The sequence below is a fragment of the Gavialis gangeticus genome, unplaced genomic scaffold, assembly GCF_001723915.1.
Source record: "Gavialis gangeticus isolate Ggan-Ray unplaced genomic scaffold, GavGan_comp1, whole genome shotgun sequence".
Lineage (NCBI taxonomy): Eukaryota > Metazoa > Chordata > Crocodylia > Gavialidae > Gavialis > Gavialis gangeticus.
Window position 1 is genome coordinate 138,724,504 of NW_017729032.1, and position 17,166 is coordinate 138,741,669.

The 17,166-nt window shown below is 43.7% G+C and overlaps 1 long non-coding RNA gene across 1 annotated transcript; it reads left to right on the forward strand.

The window, feature by feature from the left end:
• Positions 1 to 813: 813 nt before the first annotated feature.
• On the forward strand, positions 814 to 2,870 carry LOC109303461. Its single transcript, XR_002099125.1, has 2 exons — positions 814 to 2,455; positions 2,678 to 2,870. It is a non-coding gene; the product is annotated as an uncharacterized LOC109303461 (long non-coding RNA).
• Positions 2,871 to 17,166: the final 14,296 nt, after the last annotated feature.

Below are 17,166 nucleotides of genomic sequence, written 5' to 3' on the forward strand. Positions count from 1 at the left end.
CCCTGAGAAATCCTTGCCCCTCTCAGCTACAACATCACTTGTACACCACCAAACAACATGAGCACAGTGAGAGGCAGATCCAGGGGTGGTAGACAGGTGTGCTTGCACCCTCTCCGTCTTTGATTCCTGCTCCACACAAAGTTTAAAACCAGCTGCCTGGCAGTGGCAGCAGCATTTCTGGTCAGGAAGTGAGGAGAGAGTTGATTGATTCATGGCTCTTGATAATGTACCTGATTCCTACTAAACTCTTAATTCTGCGTGTGTTAATGACCCCCTTTCCTGGTCTGATGTTCCACCAGTGGAGCTAGCCTTTGTTCTACCATTCTGCACTGTTAGGAGTTTCCTTACTAGGAGCTGCTATTTCACAGCCCTGCAGATTGTCTTTAGCTCATTCCAGTGAAGTTATATTGCTTTTTGCTTCAGTCTCAAACAATCATACAGCTCTGCCCCTCACATATTAGTAAAGTTCTAGTTTATTTTTAACTGGAGAAAAATACGTGTTGTTTTATGTGTGGTGATGAACGATGCACCTCCCTGTCTAAACCCCCACTTCTCAAAATTCTAGACTGACCATGAGCATAGTGATACCTGCCTGACTTCTTTTGAAGTAAACAGCCCGGCTGTCTGAATTCAAGAGAATGGAATCAGGCTGTCATCTGTTTAAGCCAGAGGTGTCAAACACATGGCCCAAGGGCTGGATCTGGCCAGCAGACCTGGGTCTTTTGCCCTGACTCTGGCTATGATGAGGCGGGGATATTAGCAGGATAGCCAAGCACCCAGGATGCGAATCTCTTCCAGCTGGGTCCCAGGCTGGTCAGAGCAGGAGCTACATATGCTGGATCCAGCATGGGATGGGTAGGGATGTGGAATCAATCTGGTCCATGGGACCGGCCCAGTGCCATTCAACCAACCCTGCACCACTTAGCCATCCCATGGGGCCAGATGATTTTGACATCACTGATTTAAGCAATTAGGTAAAGAATTACTGCCAGTTGTCCAACATACAAAAACGTTTAGAACATTTATGTTAAATCCAAGCATTGGCACTTTTAGTACATTCTATTTGTTCAATACTGACAAGATAACAAAGACACTCAGTTTTGTTACTAGGGATGGGTATGCCTTTGTCAGCTGCTAACACATTAGAAGGCAGGGAGTAACACCTGCAGTCACATGAATAAACTAGTGTAAAGTTTAGCCATGGCATTCTTCCACGCAAGGAAGTTTAACTGAAATTGCTACTAAAACCAGTCTTAATCCGGCACAACATCCCATGAGCATTCTTGTTGTTCTTATTATTGTTCTTGGTTTATTTCGGTTTAGTTTCAATCTGTTCCTACTCTGTGGCCTGACCAAACAACACAGAACAGCCCACCAGCCCCTTTTTTTAAATAGTTTGAATAAATCAGCTTAAATTGAACTCTTTCAATGCACAACTTTCTAATGAGACTTACGTCTCACTAAGAAAAAAGAACCATATTCATGCCTAAAGCAACTCAACAGAATTTCTTCCATTACACTAAGTCAATGGATTTAAACACTAATGAATGCCTCTCAACTTCCACATGTAGCATTGTTTCCCAGATAGAATTTAAAGTTAGGTCACAAGCACCTTTTTCTGGGTAACTGTTAAAAGACTTTTCATACAGGATACATTTTCCAAAATATTTTGAGGCCATTTCTATGGCAATTAAGGAAGTAGCCAAGCTAAATAGATTATTCAGTGTTTATTGCCAACTGATTTATGAAGGTCCACTTTCTTACTAGCAAGCAAAAAACTACAGCTCTAATGTAGTATTTTGATGTTTTTGTCTGCTTAACAACTACATGCTTTCTTATTTATTTATTGCTGACCTTTCTTCCTTTGAAACCAGAAGAGGAACAAAAGTGGCAACTAGATTGTTCAGAGGGCCCAGATCCCTCTGTGGTGCTTATAGTCGTTATAGAAATTCAGATAACAAATACTGTACATAATAGACAGTACTAATCTCACTGGTGCCTCTTGAAACCTTACAATTCCGCACAGGGCTGCACACTAACATTTATCTTCTAGAAACTCTAAGAAAGGTAAAGAAGTTGAAACCATCAGTGAACACAACCTTCCCTTTTGGCTAAACATGGTAGAGAGCAGGCCAATTTCCCCTCAAACCTACAAAAGATAGACAGGTCTTTGGAATTCAAGGTGGTTATTTCAGTCATTGCCTTTGTGTAATAATATAAATCTCCCCATTGAAGTCGTCTATATCTGTGTCTCACTTTGCTTTAGAAAAGATCAGATATGAGGATCCAGGTATTCTACCAGTGGATATTTAGCTTTCCTGATGTGTTGTCTCTTTGAGTAATGTTTAGGTCTAACAATCTCAAGAGTTGAACTGAAGAAGAAACTTTGTCTATACAAGATTCCACTTTTTGAGGCTTTCTGGTATGAAATTGAAGGTGCTATCCAATAATATGTGTGAGCATCTGCTTTATATATTTTTGTGAAGCTTCTCAAGCCAATTACTTCAGTTTCCATAGTGAGCAGTTTCGGCTGTCTTGTATATCTTTGATCCCTGAATAGCTTGACACACATCCTGTTTTAAGAGTTGTCATTAACTGTGTTGTCTTCTTTGTACTATACAGTGACTGGTACTGAGACATCCACTAATTAGCCTTATTTTTTAACCTTATTCCCTAGGTTCACTGACATGGTTAAAACAGAAAACATCCAAAGAAAACATTTTGAACTCTTTTCTTTTCCTTTCTTTCATGCACAATGATCTGTGTCAGTCAGACAAGCTTTAATTTACCTGAGAAAACACTGAGCCCTGCAGCAAAATCTAATTTTCCAAGAGTAGGAAGGGTTACCATTATTATTAAAGGCTCTGAAACAAACAAGCGACGTCCGTTATATTCAAGTTGTTTTATTCAGTAGAATAAATTCAGTGAAATACAACAGAATTGTTTCTACCAGCATTAGAAAACAGAAGTAGTAATGCTGTTATAAACTCTAAAAGGACAATGGAGAACACAGCTGACATAGTCCTACCGATCCTGATGGACTAGACACTAAATTAAGGATCTTGAATCAACAGTACTACTTGGGATTCCTACAAGTGATGTGGGGATCTATGCATATCTCAGGTCCCCAGAAACCTCACCCCTTCTCTGTGACCCTACACCTACTATACAGTGGAAAAAGAAGGAGACCATCCTTTCTCCAAGGAGAAACAGCAACAGGAGATTCTCTACATCCTGGAATAGAAGCAGAGCCCCTCACCCATTTGAGAAACACCCTTTGGAGATGGGTAGCAGCAGATGGAGTCCCCAGTACCTATTCCAGAGTCAGAGTGGGCATGCTTGATAGCTTTGGGTCTGCTGTACTGTGTTTTCTGCCACTGAATCCTCTGCTAAGTAGCACTGGTAAGGAAGGAAGTGTCCAGAGCTGCAAGTCTTTGGACATGGGGCTAGTTAGCGTCTCTCAAACCTATTGTCCCAGGCTGGTTCTAGCAGACATACTTTTTTTACATTGATTTTACTTTTGTGACTTTTTTTTGTCACATTTTCTCTGATTCCATGAGGCTAGAAACTTACTTTTATAAAATAAAAAAGGAAGGTGAGGATTAAATCAAAAGCATGTAAGTCCTAGCATGGGACTTGCATACTTTGGTATGGGACACAAGACTGGAGCCTGCCTATGCCTTAACCCAGCCATACCTACACAAGAAAAGAATTCCCAGCAGCATGAAAAACAACAGAAGATCCACCCTATAAACTGGAGGAGAGACTTAGCTTAGATGTTTGTGAACAAAGACTTGCAGAATTAGGCTTTTGATGAGAAACTTTGGCGATAATACACAAAATACTAGGCTTTTAGAAATACCATGGTTTTTTATATAAGAATTGGTGTTTAGAGACAAAAAAGTCATAACTAATGTTTCATTCAAGTCTTATATCCAAATATTCCATCTATCCAACTAATATAACAGAATTAATCAATAAGTGGCAGATCTATTAATATATTTTAATAACAGCACTGAATGTCTTCTGCCCTCCATCCCCCATACATTCTTACACAAGAAAAAGGAAATGAAAGGATTCCTTGCTGTTTTAAGATTAGTTAATATTTGGAAAGTACTTAAAAGATATTCATCAGGGAAGGACAAAGACTCCTTTGTCTGGGACTGTGGAGGTTTCCTTATGCTAAGGTGAGGAAAGAGAATTAGTGAAGTTATTCAGAAGTATACAGCATCTTTGCTGGGCAGAGAGAGAGCACAGCAGAAGAGGGAGTGCAACCAGATGCCCTCCAGCTCTGTAGGACTTCCAGTCCATTGCAGTACCCCTTAGAAGCAGGAGCAGAGAGAGCTACCAGTATCTGAAGGAGGATCCATCTTCCCCTGAATAGTTCCTCAGCCACTTAGTAACTCCAGGGGAGACTCCCGTCCTTTGTGCATTTCTGTAATCACTACTCAAGATGGGTACTTGTAACGGGTCACCCTCCCCGGTGCCATCTTCCTAGTCATCCACACCTTATGTGGGGCGCCCTTGGAATCCTTCTGTCCTGCTCTAATCTTCCCTGCCACATCTTGTTATAATTTATTATGAGAATGGAAAACTGCCTATTCTATTGGGTATGTTGGGGTCTCTCCTAGAGTGGCCTGACCCCTTTTTCTTCTAGCTAGACTTCCTTGTCCAAACCCACCACACAGGGTTTGACCCCAAGGCTCTAGCTTTTCCTTCAAGTGCTTGGAGGCTCATGGCTTCCTTTTCTGTTCCCTTCTGGAGCAAGGTATCCCCTAGCCTAGAGGTGCAGGTGCCAGCTCCACAGTAAAGAGGCTACCAGTTCAAAACCAGGGGCAACCAGCCAGTCCTGATAACAGCACAAAAAACCCTATGTATATATATATATATATATATATAGATATATCCTTGCACACCCCCACACCAGGCATCCCTGGCCTTTTTAAGCTCATCCTTCCAGTGCCAGGGTTAGTCTCATCCCAAGAGTCTGTGCCCCCCAAAAGCTACACCCTCACTGGTACTGGGGTCTGCACCCCCAAATATGAAGCCTCCTCCATCCCCTAATAGCCTCACCCAAACCTCCAGTTGTAAACAGTAAACAAAAAGCTCAAGCCCCTAGGCTATAACATAAATTCAAGCTGTCTGGCTATAACAACATTCACCACTCCAGGGTTTTGCCTTTTCACTGGTATTGCCTTCTTCAGTCATTCAAGCCCTATCCTTTTCCTCACTCCAGCAGAGTTCCTTCCTCTATGGCTGCTAACAAGAAACTCAGCCCTGGGGTTTAAATGGGAGCCAGGCCCTGCCCCTTCTGGTCAGCTGACCGCTGACAGGTATGAGTCACTGGCTCCCTCTGGTTGCCCTAGCAACCAGCACCTGGGCTCCTTCCTCATTGCTCCCAGGAGTAGCAGGCACCTTAGTGCCCTGCTACAGTACTACATGAGGTTTTTGTCTCAAGAGCTAAAGTATTATTAGTTGGCCAGTTCCATATACAGTATATCATGAGTAGGTATCTGGGTTTTCCTTTTCCCGTAGAAAAATGGAGAAAAACATGGATTTCCTCCCCTTTACCAGAGGAAAACATGCATTTCTATTTTAACAAAGAAACCCATGGATTTTGCAGTTTTGCAAAGAGCTTTCTGCAGGCTGGCAGATTTCCAGCCTACAAGGAGCTGGGAATGGAGTGGGAGAAGAACAATTAGTACATGGCCGCCAGGCAGCCTGTAGAGCAGTTCCCGTAGGTAACTGGGGGATGGGATTGAGGCCTCCATAGAAAGGGAGGGAGGGAGGGAGTTGGGCAGGGCTGGGGCTGCTGCCTAGCCAGGCAGTATGTGAGGCTTGGGGCCTGGGGCTGCAATGCAGGGGAGCAGGACAGGGCCATGGGCCCCTCGTCTGGGAGGCGCAGGGGTTGGGCCAGCTCCCTGCTGCTGCACGCACTCCTGGAGGAGGGGCAAGGGGCCCATTTCTCCCAGACCACTGCACAGGTTGGAGGCAGGAGTGGGCTGCCTGCTGCAGGCTCAGGCTCCTGCCCTGCTGCCCTCCCCTGGGGGCTCCACAGCCCAGTAAGTACAATCTGGCACTGCAGGGACAGTGGGGCTGCGCGGGGATCTCCTTGCTGCTGTAAGTTCCACACTGCTCTGGCACAGCGTCCCCTGCCTGTGCGGCAGAAGTGATGGACACAGCCTTGCACCACTGCCCTAGCTGCTGCCGTGTGCGCAGGGGACACGTCGCCAGGGCAGCATAGAGCTCACAGAGACAAGGAGATCCCCGCGCAGCCCCACTGTGCCCTGCCACACTAGGTTGCACCCACTGGGCTGCTGAGGCTCTGGGGGAGGGCAGCAGGGCAGGAGCCTATGCCCACCCCTGCCCCATGCACAGATCTGCTAGGCATGGGTCCCCGCTGCCCCCCTGGGAGTGCATGCAGTGACAGGGAACTGCCCTCCCTGCCCAACCCTGCAGCAGGCAGGCAGCAAGTGGGAAGCCGGGTTCTGCTTCACTGCCTCCTGCTGGGGGCAGGGAACTGCAGACCCCAGTCCCTGGCCCCATAGCCCTGGCAGCTGGGGGCTCCTTCCAGCAGGGCTGGGTGGGGAGGAGGCTGTGGGTGGGGGACAAGGGGCACAAGCAGGGCTGGGTGAGCTGTGGGGGGAATGAGGGGCACAAGCAGAGCCGGGAGGCTGTGGGTGGAGTGAGGAGTACAAGCAAAGCCAGAGGTCTGTGCAGGGTGGAGTGAAGGGCACCAGCAGGGCCATGGGGTTATGCGGGGAGTGAGGGGCCTTTCATTTTAAACACAGATTTTGGGGTTTTTAACAGAAAATGTTCAGGTTTTTTATCAGAGAATTTTTTATTTTTTACCAGAGAAAATATGGATCCCTGATCATGACTAAGAATTGAATAATTACTGTTTTCAATTAACTATTAGAAAATGTACTCTGTATAAGAGTAGGCAATTTCCCCCTTTTTGTTCATGGGGGGGAAATTCTCTTCCTAAAACCAAAAGAGAAGAAATTTGTCTTGGAAATTCAACTGCCACAAAGGAAGAGAACATCTGCCATGTTTTCTAGACCATGTTCATAGTGTTTGAGTTCTCTGTAGTGAGACTCAAGTTCAGGAACTTTCTAGGGTTGCTGACCAAGGAGAATAAGGTAAAAAATGCTTAAAGGGAAACTACAAACCAAAACTGTAAATTGAGCTAACCCCGTATCACTGAACTGAAATTCCATTCTAAGCAAGCTGTGGGTAGTATTCAACACAAATATATTTTAACTGACATTTTATATATTCTGTCTTATCTTCTACAATTTTGGTGCATCTCATCTTATTTAGCATATTCCTTCAAATATAACAGACTTTTAAAAATGAAACATTTCTTCTAAAATGGCCTGCATCTTACCTTTGAGTAAAACATAAATAAAAGTTCTTATATGCATACATATTTTCTATATATAAATAAAGATTCATTTTTATTTTATTATTTTTTTCTTAAATTAAAATTAAGTGAAATCAGATACTTCTTAAATCCAAGGCATCTGTGATTTGAAGGACTACAATAAGAATCCCCATTTGATTTTTTTAAACTTAGTTAAAATTTATCTTTATACTAATTAGTGGAGCAGGGCCAAGGAGGCTGTGGGTGGGAGTGAGACACTCAAGTTTGACTCACTAATATGTGTTTAATGCAACTTTGACATTTGATCAGCAGTTCACTTTTAAAGGCCATCCCAAAAATACCTGGGGAAAGAAAAAACAAATCTACTACAAAAAGAGTTATCTTAACAGACAATTTTAGAAAAATTAAGAATCTGAAAATGCCTGCACAAAAGAGAAAATTTAAAGGCTGAACAGGTTATTTAGAACAGCCAACAAATGAATTATTCCTGGTCTTCCATAAAAACCTAGTCAGAATAGGCACTATTCTTTATGCACCGTTTATTATTGCTTAGACATTTCACAAATGTTATGATTTCTTTCTTAAAATCTTAATTAGATATGTTCTTGCCTATTATCCCATGCTTCACACAAAATAGACCAGAGGCCTTAGAGGTAGGGTAACTACCTGTCCCTACTTGGGCGGGACAGCCCCAGCATGAGAACCTCAAGTCCAGGTCCTGGGCTGCATGTGAGACAGCATTTGTCCTGGATTCACAGCATCGTGCAGGGATCCATGGGAAATGGTGGGTTTCCCCTTTCAGGCTGGCAGTGTTCCAGCCTGCAAGGGGCTGCTGGGAGCAGTACACAGGGGGCATCACGTACACATGCACACCCACACACATGGCTGGGAACACGGCCATGCAGATTGGAGAACAGCTCCCTGAAGCTATCTATGGGGAGGGAGGGGACATAAAGAGGGTGGGAGGAAGGGCATGGGGGGTGGGAGAGGGGGCAGATTGAGGTCCCAATGGTGAGGGAGAGAGTGGAGCTGGGGCTGGGAACACTGCCCAGCCAGGGTGGTGCATGGAGCTGGGGTGGGAAGTGGGATAGAGTCATGGGCACCTCGTCCAGGGGGTGCAGGGCATGGGGGGGCAGCTCCCCACTGTTGCACACAACCCCAGGGGAGCATGGAGGGCATGTGCCCCCCCAGATTTGAGTGTGGGGTGGGAGCAAATGTAAGCTGCCAAGTGTGGGCTTGCGGCTCCCTGCTTTGCTGCCCTCCCCCTGGGAGCCCTGCGCTGCCATGGTGATGTGCCCCCTGCCCACCTGGAAGCAGTGGAAGCAGCGTGGAATTGTGCCCCATGCTGCTGCTGGTTGGGCAGGGGGCACATGACCAGTGCACAGTCCCAGGGGGAGGGCAGCAGGGCAGGGAGGCACAAGCTTACAGTGTGCAGCTCTCATCTGCCTCTGCTCCACTCTGGTCATGCCACTAGCAGAGGTGGGTGGTAGGTACTGGGGCTGTGCAAAATTTTGACTCATTTTGAGGTCAAAACAGCAAAATTGAAACGAAACAAAGGGCTTCAAAACAGCCTCAAAACGAAACAAGGCTAGTCGAAACATTTTGAAAGTCGAAACATTTCAACCATAGTGCTGGGGATGGAAGTCAGCCCAGCTGGGCTGACTTCCCATCCCTGGCGGATCAAGCCAAATGTCAAAACAGAGTTGAAACATCCTGCCTGTTTCAACAAAGCAAAATGAAACAGCAGTTTCAAATAAAAATGAAATTGATATGAAACGCTGTTCTGTCAAAACCTCAAAACTCAAGGCGAAATGGAACAGTGCCGTTTCACACATCCCGAGTAGGTACACGTGTCCCACCTTTATATTTTAAAAAGGTGGTCACCCTACTTAGAGGGAATGTAGATTCATATTAATCATCATTTTTCTGTGGATAGAGAAGCATTAGTATTGCTTATGTAACATGTAGTATATAGAACCAGCTTGTGAAGTTTTAGAGGAATTACAAGGTAACCAAAACAAAGACTAATTCTGTTAGTTTAATTTTCCTGATTTTGTGATCTGTTAAGTCCAGGTCATGGTCAGGCACAAACAGAGATTGTGTCCAAATCTTTACTAAATTACCAAGACTATATGTCATATGAAGCATGTTAACTTCCCTCAAAAAAGCAAATTGGATGTGTGCTTCTATTTTTTCTTGGCCTTCCATTAATTTATTCCAAAATCCTCATCCGGAAGGGAAAGAAGAACGGTCTGTAAAGGCACTCAGAAATCTTCCTCTCACATAGAAATTGTAGGAGGAGGTGGGGGGGGGAACACAACTGAAGAAAAAGGCTTAAGTTAACAAAGAACTGAAAAAAATAGAATGTTGATGTTGAACAATTTAATATAATTTTTGCACGCCTTGTGGTACCACCATAGATGGCAACCCTGCTTTCTAAAGCTGTCTCATTTCTTGGTATACTAAATATTCTTGGGGATATGGCTTTCTCCCATTCTCCTGATATGACTGATCCAGCGCAACCTCCTCTTCTTGACAGTGGTTTCTAAGTGTGTCAGTTTTGCATGTTCCAATACCTCTGTGTTTGGTATTTTGTCTTCCCACTTTATTTTCAGGATCTTACACAGACATGTCATATGGAAGCTGTTTAGTCTCTTGATGTGCCAGGCATATGTATCACTGATGACATTTCTGAACCATAAAGTAGGGAAGACAGCATACAAGTCTCATAGATTCTCATCTTCACCTTAGCTGATAGTTTACTGTTATTCCATACACATTTCTGTAATAGCCCAAAATTCTTAGCTGCTTTTCTGATTCTGTTAGTCAATTCAGTTTGAAGGTCAAGATTACTGCTGATCGTAGCACTCAAGTAGCAAAATCTGTCAATGACACCAAGAGATTTATCCTCCAGAGTGATGTTAGATATTGGTTGTTTCACTCCTTGGTACATGTTCACAGTCTTCTTGAGGTTAATTGCCATCCCAAAGCTCTTGCATGTCTCATAAAACCTGTCCAAGAGAATTTGCAGGGAAGATTCCGTGTGGGAAACCAAAGCCACATCATCTGAAAACAGGAAGTCTCTGAGTACCATTTTTTTCACCTTGGTTTTCACTCAAACTTTCTGAAGTTGAACAAAAGCCTCCACCTAGTCTGGTTCAAAGATACATGCCATCATAGCTGTCCTTGAATGCTTGAAGAAGCAGGAATGAAAAGCAGATGTTAAAAAGCCAGGGGGCTAATACACACTCCTGTTTCATCCTGTTGTTGATGCTTTGCTTTTATACACTACAGTTGCCTTCATACCTTGATGTAATGAGCTAATGATATTCAGTAGTTTGGAGGGACAATCCAATTTCTTCAGAACAGTAAAAACTCCCTGTCTGTTGACTGTATGAAAGGCCTTCATCAGATCGATGAAGGCTATGTACAGTGGTATTTGTTTTTCTCTACGCTTCTCTTGCAGTTGCTTGATCAAGAATATCATATCAACGGTAGAGCATCCTGAGCAAAAACCACATTGACTTTCAGGATATATTCTTTCACCTACATGTCATACAGCAGCATATCACAAAACACTGTACAGACAAAATAGAAAAGCAAATTAAAATTCAGGGCTGCTTTATAGTTTTACAATCTATCATCAACCTCAAAATGTTTACATCTGTGGGACAATTTTTGCTGATTTGCTGATTAAATATTCTAAATTTGTGTTATCACCAGTGATTGAGCCATATCACTGATACGTATCACTGATCACATGATACTATGATGTCTGCAGTATTTGGGTCTCAGCATCCTTTGATCTCAGCTAGTATTGTTTTAGGCTCTTAGTATTACTTCAGAACACTAGTTCTGCTATAGTACAGTTAAATATTACCTTCCATTTAATGCTTCACAAGTCAAATTGCTCTGAAATCCACACGCTTACCCACAGTATCCTAAAATCTTCTGTCTTGTATAGATATGCAGGACAGTTAGTGCTCCATAATTGGGTTTGCTTTTCAGCAGGCAGTGCCTAGGTGTATGTGTGTCTGCATGCATGAGAGAGAAAGACTACCTGGGGTGAAAACTATGAATTTAATCCTCCCCAAACTGGCCCTGATACTCAAGATTTATCCCAGCTACCACTTGTTCCTCACTGCCCTTTGGAGAAACAATATTGAAAAAGTTATTAGTGGAGTCTTGGTAACTCCAGGACAGCATGAACTAAACTGATGTGCCTGGAAGTAAGAAATATGCATGTTCAACAAAACTAGGTCTCTGCTGAACCAGAGATTTGTGGGCAGTCCAGTATTACAGTAAAGCTGTGGTTCACAAAGGCATGTCATCATCATTGAACCTGAACTATAGCTAGGCTTCAGAAGTTTGAGCCTTACTCTTGGAAGCTTTCAGAAAAATGCATGCTTTGCATATTAATAGCTCTGCATTTGGATTCTACAGTGGTTTCCTTTGGATCTTTTTTCTCTGAGACTATAATTTCAGGCTTTGGGTTGATATTTTAAAATTCTCTAAATTCCAAATTCAGATACCAATTTAACTTTAAGTAGATTGTCAATGATTTTACCATTAATTAAGGGGGATGTGAGAGACTCTAGTGATCTAAATATGTAATATGATCTTAGATTTCACCCACCCCTTGAACCATGGAACTGAGTCTGATCAAAGAAAAGCAAGTTATGTTCATGAACTATTCAGAATATTTTCTGATTCTTATGATTTTTATGTGACAGAGCAAAGAAATAATGGAAGTCAGAGCAGTGAGAAGGAAAATCTTGTGGAACAGTGCAAAACATCTGGGCATTGGGAAAGTGCAGGGTGGAAGCTCTGCTAATTTCCAACTTTTGCCCATTCCAACTGTTCATAAGAGGTGAGCACACTCATAATCCTGATTAAAGGGAGAAACATGTTATTGAAAACTCAGATTTGTGACCAGACTAGAGCTTTGATGAAGAACAGTTTCCAAAAGAATAGCTTTCCTACAATCCTTCAGCATATAAGGCCTCATTTGCTCTTTGACAGCTCCGAAAGTGCTGCCAGATCATAATGGGAGAAAGTTGAACATCTTCATCTATCTTGATGGTAAGGGAAAGTGAACCATCTGTGCACACCCATTCCTCCTCTACAAATAACCACCATTCCTACCCACTCCTCCTAAGCTGAGGGAGGGAACTCCAGGGCTTGCCTTCCCTCTATTATACCCTGAGGAAGTTAGAACTCACCTCCTTCTCCTTTGTTAAGACTCCAAAAGCTTTCTGCCCTGCTCTGTCTTCAGGGGAGGGGGCCAAAACATCAGGAAAGTCTGAGGAAGAAATGGAGATCTTTGCAGTTGGCACTTCAACTCTGCTACCTCAAACTTCCACATTCTTCTCCGTCTAAAGAAATGCTCCAGAAGTGCTAAAACTCGAATGAGGAGCTGAGTACAGGTATGTTAGGTGCATAACACAGGCATAAAGTTCAGACACCATGGTGACAAAGAGGAATGGGCTTGTTTGGTATGGAGCACAGTACACAGCACCATGAGAGCTGAGTACATGAGTGTATGGAGCATAGACCAAACATGGTTTTGTGACTGTGGTGTGGAGCTGTGAATGGGCATTTCCAGTATGTGGCCTAGGCATATAAATTCTGAAAATGGAGCTGGGTGACTATTTCAAAACTTAATTTCATTCTGATTTTGGGCGAGTAAAAAGTAAATTCTCTGCAAAGGGGAATGGAGCTCAAGGGGATGTGCATGGCAGGCTAGGAAGTCTAGACCAGGCTTTTGGGGCCCTGTTGGTCAGCCAGGTAGGATATTTCTGGCAAATCGACAATTTAGCAAATTTTGATGATGGTAATATCATTTTTCCAACCAGTGGAAGGTGAAATCATATTCAGAGAATGCTGTCTGAAATAAATGCATCTCTCAGAGCTATTATTTCAGGCTGTATTGATCTCTACAGAATTTTCTTTCATCTGAGAAAATATCATGAAGATGAACCCCTTCACAACTCACTAAGCCTTCTGTGCGGCAGACAGATGTGTAGTGCTCCTTGCCCCTGGACTAGACTTAGTTTTGGGGCAGAGACTCTACATCTCCAGCTCTCCTACCACCAGCAGGTCTCAGACTCCTCACAGCTCAGCCCCGGTCCCAGATTCTTTACAAGCTTTACTTGTGGTATGTATTGGCAAGGAGAAGAGTGGACCCAGTACAGTAAGTGCTTGTGTAGGTTCATTGCAGGTAAACATCAGCACAATGAGCATGGTGAAGAGAATACTGGAGAAGTGTTGGAGCAGTGCTGGGAAATGGGTTGGGGTGACTGAGAAGTTAGTGAGCATGTGGGGGTTAGGAGCAGCATAGAGAGCAATGCCATAGAAAGGGGTCAGAGGTGCTCAATAGGCAGCATTGGGGGCTTGCGCTAACATTCTTCTTCCTTTCATAAAAAGGTTACCACTGATTCCATTTTAGCCTCTGCACTGTGACAACACCTCCTCCTCTGCTCATCAACCTCTCCCTGTTCCATCATCCACCACTACATGAAATGGTAGTCTGAAAATGGAGAACTGAGCCTTGCTGGACAGGACTAGAAACAAGAGATGAGGTGATACAGAGTGTTGCCAAAGAGTCAAAGGTGGTAGAGTTAGAGACTTGGTCTGGTATATACAGGGATATAGAAAAAAGATTTTTGTAGAAGAATAGGGTAAGTAAATGTCTTTAAGCCTTATTCTATGGAATTACGGTTGCCTAGTGGTGCCTGCTACCTTCCAGAATATTGAACTCACCTCTATTCGAACCTCCAAAAACCACAAAATAAAGAGGAAAGGTAATACAAACTTAAATCTTTAAAAACAGAGGTAAAGTATATGTCACACCCACTGTTGAACCTTAACTGTCCTCTCTTTGAATGACGCTCCAAACTTCAGTGACACACATATTAACAACATTGTTCTAACATATGCTTTGGAATACTCTGGGAACATAGCACATGAGTATTGACAGAAAATGTCCAACACTTCCTCTTTGCTAAGGCAAAACTTAAATTTGGGTCAGTCATAACAACAGGAGTTACATACATCTGGCCAACATTCAAACATTGAGCCTACTCCATATGAACCACCCCGGACTTGCTAAATATTACCATATGTTCACACTTGCAGTAAGGATTCCTACTGAGATACTGCCTGCCTTGTCCCTACCAATCCTCAGGACATCATCATTGCCAAATGGCTGACAATCTACATGACGAGAAGACCTCTGTGCACTAATGCTGGTGCAACCTGTAGAAATCAGTGCCAAAAGGAAACAGTTTATTCTCCAAAGTGCAGATGTGCCTCTCTCATCACATCACCATCATAGGTATGCTAACCTGCTCCAACTAATCTCCCTGCCATACAATAAAATTACTCCTCACACTATAAAGGTAGTTGGGGTGTATGCCAATAAGTTATGTAAAGGGCTGTCCTGCTGGAAGTTCACAGGCTGAATCTGGCCTGTGAGGGATTAATTCATTGCCCCCAGGGTCCCAGTCTGGGCGTGGCTCCCCACATTACTGTCCTGCTACTGTCCCCCTCACTCATTGAGTTTCCACTTCCTGCCCCTGCCCCCATCCCTGGGGGTGGAGCGGCACAGCACAGCAGAGGCACAGTGGGGCAGTTTCACACCCTGGGAACCATACAACACCCAGGGCAACCATGTAACACCAGCTGTTACAATGGTGAGCATAGTAGCGCTATCAGCCATTGCTGCAATTGCAGCCATTTTTGTGCCAGCCCCTCCCCTCCAAAGGTGACACCCTGCGTTGCTGCTCCAGTTGTGCCCCCATAGTTGTGTTACTGCAGCACAGGATCTAGGAGCCCATGAGCAACTTCTCAGAAGTTGGACAGCCCTCAGTTATGTCATTCACATCTGTAGAACATTACCCAAATAATGGCACGTTCTTTTAGAACTTCCTCGTATTCTATTTCTTGTGACACTCGCACAAGGTATATGGACAAAATTGTGGCAAGGTATATGGACAAAATTGGTTGTATTTGTTAATGATCTCCTCCAGGCAACAAATTAGCAATTTATGCTGATTCTTTTATTGTATGTGATACCTTTGACCATAAAATGTTAACACATTACTGGTTCTTGTAGATTTGGGAAGATTTGCATTTATGTGATTCTGTTTAATTTGTTCTGAGATAGTTGAGAAGGCCATTCTTCATCTACCCAAGTGCTCTCTCATGAAGTACCATGATGGCTTGCTCTGTTACCCTTCTGTTCAACACATAATGGGGCTTTTAGGAGGATTTTTGGGATGATCTAATGCACAGTGCCATCAGCAGGTAGATGACATCTACCTCTATACTCCATTTCACCCAACACATACTGTTGAGCAGACTACTCAAGCTTTGTCTATACAAGAAAGCTGATTCATCATATATGTGACACAGTATAATGAGGGAGCAAATGTTCTCTTTTTTTGCAGGGGGGTGCTGAGTAAGGAGTTCCTCTTATGACTAATGTGTGTGTGCGTACACAGGTTCTTTAATACACATAATAAATACATACATGGTTTGTGATACTAGAAAGCTTTAGATTGAAAGTTCTTTTGGCAAAGGTTATCTGTCTTCCTCACAGCACTGGACAGACAAAATGTTAGCATTTAAGAAACACTATTATCAAACCCATCTGGCTGCATAAAATTATGAATCAGGCCCACAAAAATTACAAAATTGGCTTAAAAATGAAGTTTGAAAATAATAAATCTGGGGTTCTTTTTATTTGCCATTTTTTCCTGTGCCTTTGAAGGGGGCATCCTGTTTTCCTGCTTAATTCTGCAACCCCAAAAGGCTAGAAACATCTTTTTTTAATGAAAGTTTAGAGTCTTGGAGAATCAGGTAACTTCAGAGTCCGAGGCCTCAAGAAAGGACATTTTCAGATAAGCCCAGATAGACTTCCTAATCCAGAGACTGGTGATAAAATCACGCAAATTGGCAACCGTGTTTTATTAAGTACAGGGGAAAGTCAATATTCTTGCAGTCAGTTTACACTAGAGGAGGGACATATGGCCCTCCAAGGAAGCTTTAACAAGAGCTTTATCCTGCAGATCCACTACAACAACACCTTCTCCTCCAGTCCCCTCCCACACACACACTTCTTTTGCCATCATTCACACAGACATGGCTGGATGCAAAAAAGGGTGGGGGGGAAGTTTGCAGTTTCTTACTATCTTCAGCTCCTAACAGGAGAAATCAAAGCCTTGTATCCTTGTGTATCTCCATTTCAGGAGAAATTCCTCCAGAAACCAGGCAAGGTCACCCTCCACTTCCAGCAATCGATGCTTCAGTGGCAGCAAGGCTCATAATCTGCCAGTGAAAGACACACAAGCAGGAGGGGGGAAAGTGTGTGCAGGGGGGAGGTAAATGACTTGCTGCTGGAGAAACTGCCAGCAAGCTAAACAGCACGAGCGAGTGGGGGAGCAGGGAAAAGAGGAAGGAAAGGAGGAGGAGGAGGAGGAGGGGAAGGGGTGGGGTTGCGCCTCTCCTACTAATGATACCGTCGTCTTGACAACTGTGCATATCAATTAAAACGCCTTGTAAATGAAAGACTCTCCCCCATGCAAGCGGGCAGAAGGGAGGGAATAAACCTACGTGTTTGCTTCCTTCCTTCGCGTTATTTTAACGGCTGGAGTTAAAGTAACAAAGCCTCAGCTCTTCCGAGAGATACCTCCCCCACCCCCTGCCATCATGATCTCAGCTCGCGAGGCGCAGCGGCAGATCAAAGCCGTGCCGGGGCTCCGGAGCGAAGAGCTGTC